This window comes from Castor canadensis, chromosome 7, assembly GCF_047511655.1.
Source record: "Castor canadensis chromosome 7, mCasCan1.hap1v2, whole genome shotgun sequence".
NCBI classification, from domain to species: domain Eukaryota; kingdom Metazoa; phylum Chordata; class Mammalia; order Rodentia; family Castoridae; genus Castor; species Castor canadensis.
Window position 1 is genome coordinate 46,662,575 of NC_133392.1, and position 15,640 is coordinate 46,678,214.

At 32.6% G+C, this 15,640-nt stretch overlaps 1 protein-coding gene across 7 annotated transcripts in view; it reads right to left on the reverse strand.

Annotated features, from left to right (window-relative positions):
- Window positions 1–15,640, reverse strand: part of Pcdh15 (protocadherin related 15) — a 1,704,270-nt gene that overhangs the window by 868,826 nt on the left and 819,804 nt on the right. The window lies entirely within an intron of this gene.

Genomic DNA, 15,640 nt, shown 5'->3' on the forward strand with positions numbered 1-15,640 from the left:
ATTGCTGAAAGAAAAATTTTAATTAAAGCTCACAAATGGCAGACCATAATCCTTGTGTTCTGAAGGAATTATCAATGTTTAAAAGCAAATACACTATTTTTAAAAATGAGTTGTATAAAGCCAATCAAGCATGGCTTCCAGGATTTGTTTCTTTGATTCCAAGGCGTACTAAGAATGGGTTTCAGGGGCACCTTCATACTATTGAGAAAATTCTAAAGAGGGTCTTAGGTTGCCAGAACTCTGATGAGACACCTCTGATATAAAGTGGCTCAAATGTTTACACAGAGTGCCTGCAAATATTATCTTCTGTGTTTGCAACTTTTGAAGATGGGGTTAAAGCCACTAATTAGAGACGTATCATTTTACTCTTAAATGTTCTCATTCCTTTGAATATACCATTATTCCTGGTAAGACAAATAAGACACATTGACCCCATGCCTGGGGTGGTGAATTTGTTTATATATTAGATTAAATTCCTTCCTCTGTGGAGGTAGCTGTTTTTGTTTCTTTGTGAACAATTATACCTCAAGCAAACTATTCTGTAGCAGTTATTTTCCAAGAGGTAAAATGGTTCAACAAATGTTGATTTCTGAAAGGGTATCTTGACTGTGATCACAAAGTTAACATAATAAATCTGATAATGCTCTAGGAATCAAGAACTGGGTAGATACACTAATAAAGCCTAGCTTCATAAATTCCAGTCAAAAGTGTTTCCACCATATGCAAAGTTACTTCTGTGACTACTTAAATAACCACCTTTTATTTATTATGTCTAAACGAAATGTGATACTTTCATCGCAATAAAAACATATGTTTAGTAATGGTAATTAGTAGAAACATTTTTTTTCCTTTTGTTGGTACTAGGGTTTGAACTCAGGGCTTGCCACTTGAGAAGCAGGCATTCTATCACTCAAGCCACATCCCCCACAGAAATGTTATTTTCAGAAGTAAAAAATGTAAAGTAGTTGGTATTAAATAAACTATTTGTTGGATCTTAAATGATGATAAAAATTTCACCCTAACCAGCACATTAGAATTCAAATTTCCTGTTATTCTTTGGCTAGCTAAAAGTTGCAAGAAGATAATTTATATTTGAAACATTGTAATACAGACTCTTCAGTTCCTTTTGTAAAATCCATGGTTTCTACTTACTCATTTTAATGACTGTAATTTTTAAAAGGTCTTCAGGTTACTCCCATGCATTCTTCTTGGACATTACCTGAGATTAGCTAAGGAAATAGGGTTTTCTCTCAATATAGTATTAAAAAAAATAGTACAGTTACTTCCATTCACATATTTTTATTTTTTGGGTTTCACTATGTCTTTAAGCAGTGCAACAAAGGCAAATGTAATTTGTGAAGTTAAATGTGCAGAGCAGAGTTTGAAGTTCAAGATGTTTGCTTGGTTGCTTCAATTGTGTTTTGCTTGAGTGATCATTTACTAGTCAACCACCTGCTCCATATAGTTAATAGCTTGTGCTCTGGAGCAATAAACCAAATTTGAATTCTGTGTGAATTTCTATATACTTTTAAAACTTCTCTGCTTTCACATTTCTTACATTTTAAAGAGAATTGTGTGTATGTGTGTGTAGGAGTAATATTCTCCTTATTCATAAATAATAGTAAAAAATAATATTACCTCTTTTTGAAGACTCTTACTATGCAAACAGATGCACTGTCCTCTCTCAATCTCTCTCTCTTTCTCTCCCTCTCCCATTTCTGTTCTGTTCTTTTTTAAATTGAAGATAAATTAAAATACTATAGGTAAAATTAACGTCGTTGTTATACATCAATTGAGTTTCACTTCTTTTTCCCCCAGTGCTGGCCATTGAAGGCCACTATTGCACTACTGACTACATCTAAACCCCATTATTTTAAAAACCTATTCTAATGGTAAATTTGAGAGAGATGACACACATTGTTAATGTGACATTATTAACTCAAACACAATATATAAAAATGCTAAAACTAAGCTAAATAACTAGCCTCCATAGTTATCATTATAGTTTTCCCTTTTAAATACTAATCAGTCATGTTTGGAGATACAGCTCGATGGTAGAGTGTTTGCTTAGCATGTGCAAGGCCCTGGGTTCAGTTCTCACCCTTACAAAACAAGCAAAATGAGTTGACTAACAATAGGAAAAAATCTTCTCCATCAAATCAGGCCATTTAGGGTAAAGGTTTGGTTGTGAAAGTATAAAAGATAAGTTTCTACTCTTATGAATCACATCATAAAGGAGAATGATGGAGAGGATGAATTCAACTTGATATATTGTAAAAACTTTTGTAAATCCTGCAATTTATGCCAAGCACAATAAAAATAATTTTTAAAAAAAGCAGATACCTTAAAAGCAACTGAGGTCAATAGGAAAAGGGGACCAGGAACTACAGAAAAGGTTAGATTAAAAAGAATTAACCTAGAAGGTAACACACATGCACAGGAAATTAATGTGAGTCAACTCCCTATTTGGCTATCCTTATCTCAACCAGCAAAAACACTTGTTCCTTCCTATTATTGCTTATATTCTCTCTTCAACAAAATTAGAGATAAGGGCAAAATAGTTTCTGCTGGGTATTGAGGGGGTTGGGGGGAGAGGAAGGGAGTGGAGTGAGTTGTAAGGGAGGGGGTGGGGGCATGGGGAAGAAATGACCCAAGCCTTGTATGCACATATGAATAATAAAACAATAAAAAAAGAAAATATACAAATGGTCAATAAAAAAAAAGAATTTAACTTCACTTGGCTATACAGTACATTCTCTAGCTGTCAAGTGTATTTTCTTTTTTTGTAATTTTAGCATCATCTTTAAAAATAATAGTTTTTAGAGACAGTTCTAACAATAATTGTTATGAATTACAAACTTTTAAAATTTATTTTAATTCACTAATGAGCTTATTTTCCTGTACATTATGAAAATTACATTCCATTTTATTCAGGGTAAGGTACAAATATTATAAGAAAAAATATTTGGTAAAAATAACATTACAGGCTTTTATTTGTTTCAGACAATATTTCCTACATTTTTGTCAATTTATCTAATGACATATTATTTAAGAATTGCTAAAAAGGGCCTGGAGATATGGCTCAGTGATAAGCCACTTGCCCATCCTGGATGATGTTCTGTGTTAGATCCCCAGTACTTGAAAAAACGAAAAGAAAATAATTGCCAGAACAATGTTCTTCTGAACTGAAACATATTAACCAGCACTAAAATTTAGTAGTTTAGCAATTTTACTTTATTGGTGGTAGTTATATCATGTTAGGATTTTCCTAGAAGTACCAGCTTTATAGGGATTGGCAACAGTTATAAATAATTTGTCTATTCATAATAAAGAAATACGAGTAAAAAGCACATTAAAACAAAATAAAGAGAGTTAATAACAATCAGTGATCAGTCTTCAGCACATTGTTTTAGGCAGTACAATAATATTTTTAAAGACATGATAGAGGTACCAATATTAAATATTTTATTTCTGCATTAAATAGATTGTCATTATCCATACCATACTGAATATTCAAAACTTAGCATCAGTGTAGTTAAAATTTTGCCTGACCTATTTAGTACCCAGTAGGCAGGCCAAGGTTCATAATCAGTTTTATATAATTCTAAGTCTATGCTTGCTTTCTTTTTCTTCTCGTTTCTCAAACAGGTGTGCTTTTTAAAATTAGTGATAAAATATGCACAAACAAATACCATTTGCTAAACATATAACTGACAATAATACCCAGATACTACAATGTTATTCTTTGGCTAACGTTTTTCCCCAAAATAAAAGATATCATAATATGTTTCTAGTTAATACTCTTAAGAAAGCTATATTTACTGAATATAAATCAATCATAGTTAATAAAATAATCATAAAAGTTTTGTCTCATGGTAAAACTCTCAAAATATTTTATGTACAAAAGTGGATATTAAGGGACATTTGTAGTATTTTAATTTCCTTTGCAAGCTACATCCTTATTTGTAGGAATGTGTATAAACACTAAGTATTGTTAAAGAAGTTGTGTAAGGCTAATGCCATTTTAGACACTTTGAAGAGCAAAACAACCCTTCAGGTAAGGCATAAAAATCCTTACTTTATATTCTTTATAAGGCATATAAATTCCTGAATGAATACATTCAACTGAATGACTACTACATTCTTTAATATTTTCTATGTTTCTATAAAATGATGTAGACTATATCTTTAGGATTTGTAGGCAATAAAAATGGTAGGTAACCAACGGACAGGAAGCACTTGAGTTTTGTTGGTTTATCAGCATTCATGAGGGGTTTGCATTAATTTAAGCTCTCCCACTTATCTTATGTGTAAGGATGTCACACATGGCTGAAGTTCATAGATGATAATACATGGAGAACTCTAAAACAGGGTAAAAGCCTATGTTTCATATGGAAATAAACTTGCCATTTGGATTTAAATAAGTTAGCAACAGACAGACTTGAATACAGAAAGATCAATCTTTGAGTATTCATGATCTAATTATATTAACAATATGTCAAAGATAGTTTTACATTCAGCACACTATACAGATTACCTAACGTTTTTGCATAGTAGACGAACAAATAAACAGTTACTCACTTATAAAAATTCCAAAAATGTACTACAATTAAGAAGGTGTGTATCGCACAGGAAATTAATGTGAGTCAGCTCCCTGTATAGCTATCCTTATCTCAACGAGCAAAAACCCTTGTTCCTTCCTATTATTGCTTATACTCTCTCTACAACAAAATTAGAAATAAGGGCAAAATAGTTTCTGCTGGGTATTGAGGGGGTTGGGGGAAGAGGGAGGGGGCGGAGTGGGTGGTAAGGAAGGGGGTGGGGGCGGGGGGGGAGAAATGACCCAAGCCTTGTATGCACATATGAATAACAAAAGAAAAAAAAATACAAAAAAAAAAGAAGGTGTGTATTATGTAGCTGGAGCCAGCATTGAAGGATGTTGACTGGCATAGACTTTTTTAATATTTGAGTTACAACTTCATCCTAAGATCTTACCATTCTGCATCTTTTTTTAACTACAATGTAAGAACAACATTTGTCTTTCCATTTCACTATCCTTATATGTGGACAAAAGGTCATCGTATATTTTTAAACTCTATAAAAATCAGGAAGTACTATGCTAATATACTTCTGACTAAGACGTTAAAATAATTTCCCTTGGTAGCATGTCCCTGGGCACAGAAAGGTGACATCACCCCTGCAAAGTTACAGCTCACTTCTCCAAATCTGGATTGTATTTAAAGATTATTACCCAGAAATTAACTGCGGGGAAAGTGGCAGGCTGAATAATTTCTTAGAGGTTTCAGACAGTTTGGCCATTAAACTACTTTTAAATTAGAATCTTTACATTAAAATGACTATAAAATTAATAACACCTTATGAACTTCTAGTTTAAAAGTGAAATTCTAGTGGATTGCAATATCGTAATTAACAAACATTGGTCCAAAGATGAATTGTTATTATTCTGGCAAATTTTATTTCATGAATAAAGTAATAAAATATTACTTCAAATTAAATATAGTTTGAAATGTAACACCAAAACTAAGTCCTTATTAAAGGTAAATAGGCTAAAATCAATATATTCTACTAATACACATAATTAATTAACTTAAGGAAAGTTTTTTGGTAATTTTTACTTGGTAATAATGAAATATATTTTAATTAGGAAGAAATTCTGAAAATAAATATTGAAACAGTATTATATCACTTATTTAGAATCATTCTACCAAGTTCTAGAAAGTTAGTTTCAGTAGACATTATTAGATTAAATTTAATTCAAATAGTATCCCATAGCTGTGTTTCAGCTCTTTATAGAATGTATTACTTAAAGTGAAGAAATAAACATCACAATGAAAATAATCAATTGTAAGTGTGCTTTTGTCCAATAAATAATTGGAATACTTTAAGCATACCAGGAAATAAAAACTGTACAATCAATTCATGCACATATATTCTTTACAGATTCAAGATCTAATGATCTTGAATGATCTAATGATCTTTTAAATACTTTAAGTTAATTAAAGTAGAATTATTTGTCAATTTGTTCATGCTTTTAATTTCTTTTTATGTTGTAGAAAGCAGTTAGAAAACAATGTTAGTGCTGATTTAGTTTTCTTGTGAGGTATGAAATATAATACATAAAATGATTTAAACATTTTTCCTAAAAATATAAATTAACATTATATATATATTTTTCTAGAGAGTAAAAGAAATCAAGCTTATTCAAACCAAAATTAACTTAAGCTAAAATACTCTTTTCTGAAAATGCTTAAGGCTCCAAAACCTTACTGCAGAGTAATTAATTGTATAACAAAATTATTTCAAATCCCAGATATGTTTTAGAAAAAGAAATTTGAATGAGAAAAAACAAGCAAGAGGGAGATGAACAGTGTTATGATGAAATAAGGTAAGATACTACAGATACTACTCACTTACTACATATTTGATATATGTACAAATTATGAGTCAAACTAAATATGCACATACATAAAAATTCAACTGTTAATTTCTTTACCAATAAGTTAAATTAGTTATGAAACATGCCACATAAGATTAATAAAACTGAACTAAAAATATCTGTTGGCTGATGATAGTGCAGCACTTTTCTCATTGGGATATTATGGACGACATTGATAATAATAAATTCATGTAAAGAGTTTGCCTAGTTCAGAGCCTAGAGCATAATGGATTTGAATTTAATGTGGCTGGCCCTCTTTTTATTATGTAAACTCCTGGAATACAAGAACAAAAGCTCATTTATTATTTGCCCCTATCTCTTATATAATACCAAGTTCATGATAGGAGCCCAGCAGTTAGTTCTCAAATGTGAAAAATAAAGAACAGACTTCAGTAGTTATCTGGCTCTCATTCCAATTTGATTTTTCTGCCATCATTAGAGAAGAAAACACACCTGGACATGGTTTCTAAATAAAAATCTGGATCCCAATGGATCAGCTGAGCTTGCCCAGATCTTAGATAAAACACCTGACAAGTCAGAATTTATTAAACAAACCAGCTATTGTGTGTGTGTGTGTGTGTGTGTGTGTGTGTGAAACACTATAGATTTAAAAACAATTATAAAATTGTGTTGACTCAGATTAGGACAGCAAACTTCATTTTCAGTTTTCTTACAAATACACAAATAAATATTCAACATTTTAACTGTGTCTGAGTTACGCATTTATATATTCACTGTGAAATTTATGTCAACAAAAATTAAAGTTAATAAGTAAAAGGCAACAGTGTTTTGATATGTTCAATATTTGGACTTCCTTTTATTTTGTTTGAAGACAGAGAATGGTTAACGATTGTTGGCTTTATTAAGCAAACTCTCAATTCAACAAAATCACCATCATTTTCTATAAACATGAATGAAAATTTCTTTAAGGTAACATGAAAGGTAAAGGACAAGTCTATCAAGGACAGATTTGAATGTTCTGGGCATTGCAGTTTCAGTCACACTTAGAATAGTTGTGTTCCACTGGGGGAACAATTTGACACTCTCTCTATAGGAGATTATATATATATATAATATATTTTATATGTATACATTCACACACACTAGGATACTAACAATTGAGGTATAATCTATAAACAAATATATATTTAAAAAAACATATATATATATATATATATATATATATATATATAATCTATTTTTTGTCCTGCCAAGGATCCTCTTTTTAAAAATAAATTTCCCTTGGACAACCATTTCATTTGTCCTCTTTGAGGTAGTCAGAAGGCCGTGCTGACCACAAGCAACCAGAAAGAGACCCAAGTAAGATCACCGGATTATTCCCTTGAAGCTTTCTTTGCTTTATTTTTTTTGTGTTTTTGTGTCCTGATAGACAGAAATGTTTCTTTCCTTGGTAACTGCAGCTCTAAGATCCTTGGCATTAGGTGTTTGAAAGCCTTAAGCTACATGTACATGGAGGAATTCTAAAAGAATAAAAGTCAATATCATCACATACACAAACACATGCAAAGACATTGGGGATGGGGAGTGCTGGGCACGGTAGTTCATGCCTGTATTCCCAGTTGCTCAGAGAGGGAGATTGGGAGAATTGCTGTTCCTGGCCAGCAATGGCAAGACCCCATCTCAACCAATAACCAGGTATGGTGTTACACACCTGCCATCCCAGTTATCCTGGAGATATATGAAACAAAATCATGGTCTAAGGCCAGACTGGACAAAAACTCAAAACCCTACCTGGAAAATAACCTAAAAGCAAGAATGCGTGCAGGTGGGGCTCAAGTCATAGACACTTGCCCTGCACCTGTGAGTTCCTGAGTTCAAAACCTTTTATCACCAAGAAAGGAAAAAAGGACATCGAAAAAAACAGACTCCTTGGGAAAGAGGTGTTTCTCATTGCTTAAGTTTACTTGAGCTTGTTATTCTGTCTTTCACAAAGGAGCCCTACTAAATACTGGTTGAAGAAAATATGAGTGAGGCTCTACATGAAAAAGAAAAACATGAAATGCTTTTTGTATTAGAGAAGTTATCTAAATATTATTAACTGCAAATCATATGTCATATAGCTTACCAGCTTTAGCTAATGGTTCCTCTAATTAAATTTTTTGCATGTGAATAGCACTCGGTTTTGAGTATTTACTTGTATTAATATAAGCTGTTCTTTTATACTTTAATTGTGAGTGCTTCTCTTCATTATGGAAAGAAGCAAAACCAGCTTGGTGAGAACACTTGATTGTGACAGTGGAAAAGACTGAATGAGATCCTAACAAGAAAAAAACATCCAAATAAAGACCTGACCAATTGAACTTTTGGCTTGTGCTTTGAACTGTCTCTTTTCAATAAGGGAATATATTTTTATGTTTATATTTTGGGAAATATTAGATTATATTCTTCAAATCTTCTCTTTAACACAGGCTTTCCTGGTTGTATTATTTCTCTGTATGACTTTATTCTTCCAAGTGTCCTGATTGTGTCTGTGTGTCCTTTTATCTTTGCCTCCTCTGGGTCTGGATAACTCTGCCCACTCGTTGTCTGGTTTCCTACGATGACTCTCCTCTCATCTTCGTGGCTTGTGCCCTCAGGCATCACTTTCAGTGCTTATCATTCTCCTATTTCTGTTTCTGCCCTTGCCTTCCCTCTCCCTCTATCTGTCTTACTGCTTATCAGTCTCCTTACAGAAAAGCAGAAAATAATATCACTTGATGTAATAAACTAGATTTCAAGTAGGCATTAGAAAGGTGTAACCATTATTTTCTTTATAGTGAAGAATGTTATATCAGATACTCAAAGCAAATCATTTTTAGAAGAGTTCAATTCCATTTGAAAACTATGAAATACCTCAATTTTCTTTTGCTCATGTTTCAAAATGTGAGTGTTTTTTAAATTTTCTGTAAACTCAACAATAAAACAAAACACAATTTTCCAACTGGAAAGAACAATTTCAATTTTATAGGAATGTATATGCATTACTTTCAGAAAAAAATGATGTACTAAAGAATAAAAATCATGCCCTTTCATGAAAAAGGAAGGTTTTCCTAAAGAAAACCCTGAAGAAAATTCCATTTAAATACTTCTTCTCAATAGCTCTGTTTTCTCTCTCCTGGTATAGAAACAAATTACATGTATGCAGTTCAATTCTGTAACCATAAATGACTTTCCCATCTCAATTAAAAAATATGAAGGTCATGACTAGTAGCAGAATTATGATATTATTTGCCTCTTTGGAGTGTACTTTTTAATCCCCATGAATAGAGAAAAGGACAACGTTCAATCTAAGATATGCATTCATGTTTAAGCATTAGTATAAACATCAAGATACAAAATTCCTCATCTTTTTAGGAAATCCTAACATTTTTCTCTAAGAAATAGATTTCTGTTTAGGTTCTCTCATCTACCTTACCTACACTTATCTCATTTAGGAGCTGAATTTCTTGAGCTTGTGGGTGCCTCTGTAAAGTTGTGTCCCAGAATAATCCATTAACTCCTATGCAGTATGCTGGATATCCTTGGGTTTCAGGAATATAGGAACACTGCAACCTCAGCCACTGTTTTCCTTTCATGACCTAATCATACAAGTGAGGAAAGGAAGGGTAATCTCTTCACATTCATTTAGTAGTTAGCCAGACAAATGAATATTTGGCTCTTAGGGTATAATTTCTAATTAGTAAAAGATTTTCAAAATTCAGTGAAATTCATTACTTTCTTATGTATATATTCAAGAATTTAAACGAGAATCTGCTAGTAAAATACATGTAAAAGTTAAGATATTGATAATTTGTGAGGTGGAAAGCAGTAATAAACAATTTATCTAGGGAACAATGCTTTGATTTGTTTACTGTGCTAGTTCTTTGAAATTCTACTCACCATTATCTCTTTGAAAAACTTTTGAAACAAATGCAATGAGCATCTGGACAACACAATATATATATATTTCTATCAATAACTTTGCTAATGTGAGGCACATCTTACACACACACACACACACACACACACACACCAGTGGGCACCTCATCTAATGTGTTAACACTTTTGATAATGAGAACAGCAGAAAAGGCCACTAAATATCTTTTTCAAATTAACTGAGAGCCAAGTGTAAATGTGGAAGTATCCATGCAATTCACAAGCTACTGCTTGAGTATGTGTTTTTAATAGCATTGTTTGATGATTTTGGCATTCTTGATCGTTTTCTGTTACTGAGTTCAATGATCCATCCTTTGTGTTTATTTATTAGGACTGTTGAACATCATAAACAATTTAAGATGTTTAGAATGTTTAGAATTAAATGTTGATTGTAGAAGGCAGAAAATGCAAAGCTAGGTAAAATTGGTAAGCATAGTTCTCATGCGTCTATTATCTCTTTGTCAATAGTTTTCTTTTACAGAAAATGGAATCGGTGGGGGAAGGTGAGGAACTGAGTTCATATGTATGAATATTAGGGTAGAGTAATAGGCATGTCTCTTTTTGTGCAGAAATTCAATGTCATGTCAAACTAGTTCATAAAATATAGTGAACATATTGACTCAAATAACTGGTAGTTGAAGTAACTGGTAGTTCAAAGAAAGAAAACATAAACTGTCTTTATGATAGCTTAGTATAGGACTGTGATAGTTGGGGTTTTAGTTTGGCCTTCCCATTAGTTCTAGCTAACTTGAGTAACAAAATCTTTCACATCTTATACCTTCTGACCTCCTCCTGTCATCTTTCCAAAAGAGAATTTCATTTAGAAATTTTCAGGAAAAAAATCTCGCTTGTTTCATTAATTGTACAAAGGGGTTTCTTTGTGGTATTTGCAGTGTACATTAAATGTACCTTGATCAAATTCATCACATTGATATTTCTTTTCTTTACTAACCTTCCTCCTTTTTCACAGTTTTTGGTGAGTTTCATTGTACTATTTTCATATATATATATATATATATATATATATATATATATATTTATATATATATATATTTATATATATAAAATATATATATATAATGCTCTTCTATAATATATACACCCTGTCACCATCATCTTTTCCCCTCCCCACACCCTCTATTTTTTTCAACACAAAACAATCCCTTTTTTATGATCATGTCATATATATAAACAAATATATATAATATATATATATATAGAGAGAGAGATTCTGCATATGAGCTAAATCATGAAATATTTGTCTTTCTGAGCTTTGCTTATCTTGCTAAACATCACTATCTCTAGTTGCATTCATTTTTCTACAAATAACATAACTTCATTCTTCTTTATGGCTAAATAACACTATTGTATATATGTACCTCATTTTCATTATCCAGTCATCAGTTGGTGGGCACAAAGACTGTCTTTATTTCTTGGCTAAAGTTTTTTCTTGAGACATTAATTATTCAAAGTTGCCAAAAAACAGAATGACCTAGGTAATATGCTGAACTCTGGAAGTAGAGAGTAAGGTTTTGAAACCAATTATCTGAGAATAGGCCAGAAGGAAAGGGAAATCAAAATTTTTTTTTACAAAAGTTATTAAGGACTGGTCAGTCAAAACCAACTGGTATCTATAATAAAAATTCAAGTTTTATAGAGAAATCTTCTATATAGAACTGAAACATTTTTTTTTCTTTTTTTTTTTCTTTTATTATTCATATGTGCATACAAGGCTTGGTTTATTTCTCCCCCCTGCCCCCACCCCCTCCCTTACCACCCACTCCACCCCCTTCCGCTCCCCCCCCTCAATACCCAGCAGAAACTATTTTGCCCTTATCTCTAATTTTGTTGTAGAGAGAGTATAAGCAATAATAGGAAGGAGCAAGGGGTTTTGCTGGTTGAGATAAGGATAGCTATACAGGGCATTGACTCACATTGATTTCCTGTGCGTGGGTGTTACCTTCTAGGTTAATTCTTTTTAATCTAACCTTTTCTCTAGTTCCTGGTCCCCTTTTCCTATTGGCCTCAGTTGCTTTAAGGTATCTGCTTTAGTTTCTCTGCATTAAGGGCAACAAATGCTAGCTAGTTTTTTAGGTGTCTTACCTATCCTCACCCCTCCCTTGTGTGCTCTCGCTTTTATCATGTGCTCATAGTCCAGTCCCCTTGTTGTGTTTGCCCTTGATCTAATGTCCACATATGAGGGAGAACATACGATTTTTGGTCTTTTGAGCCAGGCTAACCTCACTCAGAATGATGTTCTCCAATTCCATCCATTTACCAGCGAATGATAACATTTCGTTCTTCTTCATGGCTGCATAAAATTCCATTGTGTATAGATACCACATTTTCTTAATCCATTCGTCAGTGCTGGGGCATCTTGGCTGTTTCCATAACTTGGCTATTGTGAATAGTGCCGCAATAAACATGGATGTGCAGGTGCCTCTGGAGTAACAGTCTTTTGGGTATATCCCCAAGAGTGGTATTGCTGGATCAAATGGGAGATCGATGTCCAGCTTTTTAAGTAGCCTCCAAATTTTTTTCCAGAGTGGTTGTACTAGTCTACATTCCCACCAACAGTGTAAGAGGGTTCCTTTTTCCCCGCATCCTCGCCAACACCTGTTGTTGGTGGTGTTGCTGATGATGGCTATTCTAACAGGGGTGAGGTGGAATCTCAGTGTGGTTTTAATTTGCATTTCCTTTATTGCTAGAGATGGTGAGCATTTTTTCATGTGTTTTCTGGCCATTTGTATTTCTTCTTTTGAGAAAGTTCTGTTTAGTTCACATGCCCATTTCTTTATTGGTTCATTAGTTTTGGGAGAATTTAGTTTTTTATGTTCCCTGTATATTCTGGTTATCAGTCCTTTTTCTATGTATAATTGGCAAATATTTTCTCCCACTCTGTGGGTGTTCTCTTCAGTTTAGAGACCATTTCTTTTGATGAACAGAAGCTTTTTAGTTTTATGAGGTCCCATTTATCTATGCTATCTCTTAGTTGCTGTGCTGCTGGGGTTTCATTGAGAAAGTTCTTACCTATACCTACTAACTCCAGAGTATTTCCTACTCTTTCTTGTATCAACTTAAGAGTTTGGGGTCTGATATACCAAGATTAACTCAAAATGGAACTGAAACATTTTTATAGGAAATTGGAGGATTCTAATACAAGATGGTAGTAAAGGTTAAGGCAATACAAGGTCAGGCTGCAAACAATACGTGGATGTGTGCATATTTTATCATTAATACACAGTTCATAACATGGACAGTAGACATTAAATTCATCAACTGATCTAAACATAAATGACATTTTACCTATTTCTTGTTAACAGCATAAAATCAGAAGCATATATATTAATAATAATGTAGAAAAATTGTTAGAGTAAAATTGACAAAGCATAATTTTCTTAGATTGCAGAAATACTAAAATGAAAATTCATGTAAAATATTATATGCAAATAACTTCAAGAAAAAATAATTAATGGAGATATAAGAAAACAAGTTGTACTCCTCTAACCCCAAAATACAAGAATTTGGACTAAGCTGGGTTGAATATTGTTATAAGCAGAGTAGACATTTGAAGGAAAAGGTAGGTGAAAGCATCTCAAGTAATATCCAGTGAATACTAAGGCAATAAAATTTTCTTAGGAAACTGAGTTGACACTTCTAATTATTGTAGCACAGCCAGGGGATCATTCAGAAAAACCAAATCCACACGAACAAAAAAATAAACCTTTTGTCTCTCAAATCATGCACCATGCTGCTGAGATCTTGACTACAAGCTTATGTCTATCTTTTAAAAATTTTTTAAAGTATGAAAAAAGATTTATTTCATTAAGCCATCCTAAAAAGTTAAAATATTCCTCTTAGAGTAAAATTTATGAAAATCTTAATTACTGCAACAAGCATTTTAAAAAGTACAACAATGAAAACCAATGTGTTTATAATGAAAGGAAATTTTTTCAATTGCTTTCAAATTCTTGAGCTGTTTAGACATGCTATATTGAAGTGAAACACATATTTTATAAAGAAGATAGTTACCACAGTTGTCATTTTGAAATAACCTCTTTTTTTCTCTATGATTTTAAAGCATAAATTTGTGACACAATTCATGCTGATTCTAGCAACTTGTAGTTAATCCTTGACTTGTCATCATTAGATATTCGACTAAGGTATACACTTGCAGACCATCTGTTAGGGGACATTATTTCATCTGTCTCTCAATGAATAGGGAGACTCATTTTGAAGAAGGCTCCACCCTTGCTTTTTGTGAAGGCAGGACAGAACCAGGTGGTTGGCACAGATAAACACAAAGACTAATACTGAGGGGAAGAAACCTTTGCCAGCAAACAATTGCAATATTGCCGAGCACTACAACAGGTGGTAAACACTGAGATCCCTATGTCATGTATGTATACAAAGACAAAATATGCTTTACATTTTGTAGCTCAGATTCCATGAGACACTAAGAACAGATGTTAGGAAGGTTCAAAGTTCAGTAAGAATAAAACCTAATACCACCTTGAGGGCCCACTTCTCAAAGTGTCATATTTATGTTGCTAACTATAGAAAATAACTCTGGGCTGTAATCATGGGACTGAGTGGCATTTAAGTTAAAATGCTATTACAGAATATTTAGCTTTTTTCTAAGTTACAAGACAAAACTGCTGTCTTTCTAGGGACTCTTTTTAGTGGCTTATTAGTATTAAAATATCATCTCTTACATCAAATTTTAAAGACTGTTAAGAGGGATATTTCAATCAATTTAATGAAGAGAAACAAATGTCACTAAGGTTTCCTTGTTCTGAGCTCAACATAATTATTAAGGCAAACTACAGTAGAAAAATGAAGGAGAGCAGTAGAAGGGGTGAATTCTAATATATATTTTATACATTGTAAGAATCTTTGTAAATGTAAATTCCATAATGCAGCACAACAATAAAGAAAAACTAAATAAATAAAAGAAATAAGGCAAATTAAAACAAGTATATATTCTTACATTGATTGTTGATCATTTCCTAAACTTTATCATATATAGCTTTGTTCTAGACACAAACTGGTTGAAAAATGATCTTGTCGTGACTGTACACAACTTTAGAAATTTTCTAATGCAAAACATCATTAACAACTAAGAAGACATGCAGGACTGTGGGTATATTAAATTTACTGGAAAACTGTTTTCATCTATTTTCCTTAGAATTTATTATATGCTGTAGAGAAATAAGACTCCACTGAGCAACCGTTGTGCATTAGAAATGTGCACTGCTGCTCATTGTG